Source organism: Arachis ipaensis, chromosome B09 (assembly GCF_000816755.2).
Source record: "Arachis ipaensis cultivar K30076 chromosome B09, Araip1.1, whole genome shotgun sequence".
In the NCBI taxonomy this organism is placed as follows: domain Eukaryota; kingdom Viridiplantae; phylum Streptophyta; class Magnoliopsida; order Fabales; family Fabaceae; genus Arachis; species Arachis ipaensis.
In genome coordinates this window covers 10106474-10108048 of record NC_029793.2, presented here as the reverse complement: position 1 = coordinate 10108048, position 1575 = coordinate 10106474, and positions in this window count along the sequence as shown.

Below are 1575 nucleotides of genomic sequence, written 5' to 3'. Positions count from 1 at the left end.
TAAAGAGAGGCACCGTTCCCAATGTAACTGATCCCCGCGTATGAATATACAAATCCCTAACGGACGTGACGTTTGATTAGATGCGATTGTTGAGAATTTTTAAAAAAAAACACGTCGGTTCTGAAACATCACGTCGGTTCCTTATCAGGTCGGCTACGGTCCTGAGTTAAATACTCGACCCCAACTCTTAAAAAGAAATTGGGCTCGAGTAGGGGCACTACAAATCACTTCTACCAAATGACTCATATAGAAACGAGTTAAAAAGGAAGGATTGTAAACGTTTTTGACTAAAATCGAAACGTAAAAACTATCCTCCAAAATAACTTGGATAAAACGAGTTGTACCACACACGAGGATGACAACCTTGTAAAAACTAGAAAGGGGAGAGAATAAGCATATAATCCCTTCACCTAAGGCGCCAATTTATGCTCGACAAAGTGCAAAAATCACGAGCTGATCTTTTCAATGGTCGCTCGGATAAAGCGACGAGGTACAAATTGGTATCCAATGGTTATAATACGGCTTGATGATTTAAAACAACTCAAACCCATGAGTTGAACAAATCAAGTAAAAAATAACCATATGATCTAAGTAATTTGTATTAAAACAAATTGCGCAAAACAACTTGATATATAACGAGTTGTGCTTCAAAAAAGTGACTTGTATAAAAAACAAGTCATCTAGAAAACTCAGAATGAATGAGTTCAACAAAAAAAGGCTTCATTCGAAAATCCTTTCTGCTTGATTGCTCGAGTCCGACTCCATAAAGCTCGACCTCGAGCAGGGGCATAATGGATAAAGCAACGAAGTCCGATGGTTATAAAGATGATCTGATACTTTAAAAGGACTCAAAATAAACAATTTGTACTTGAAACAAGTTGTGAAATCCTAAAAAAACAGCTCAAATTTAAATGAGTTGTATGAAATTAGATCAAGAAATAGCCACGTTTTAATTAAACGATTTGAAATGAAACAAATCGTAAGACCTTAAAACTACTCGCATCGAATGAGCTAGATGAGGTTATACTAAAAAATAATTACGAGTTTTGAAATAAACGATTTGTATCAAAACAAATCGTAAGAAATCAGAATAAGTTTCAGAAAGGTGATTTGTATTAAAACAAGTCATGTATCCTCAAAACAACTCGAATTGAACGAGTTGTATGAAACTAGGACAAGAAATATTCTTTGGTTAAGCAAGATATGCTAAAACCAATCATACAGAGCCTACAAGCCATTTAAAATTATTTTTGAAAATAATATATCTTTTACATTATTTAAGAAAAAATTCCAGTAAATGTTCCTACAAAAAACCCAGAATTTGCCAAAGTTGTGCCGAACTGAAAAAGCTGAGATTGATATCGGTCCAATGACAAATTGTTGGTGACTCTCATTATTGTGCGTAAACCCAACGGCTACTACTGATAGGGATCTCTAACACACAAAAGTCACGCTAATCGGTGTCAGCGTCAACGAAAAACGACGATCTTTTTCTCTTTTTCTTTTCCCCCAATAACTACCGACGTTGACTCATAGCTCAAAGTTGCCAAATTCATAGAATTTAATATTTATAGT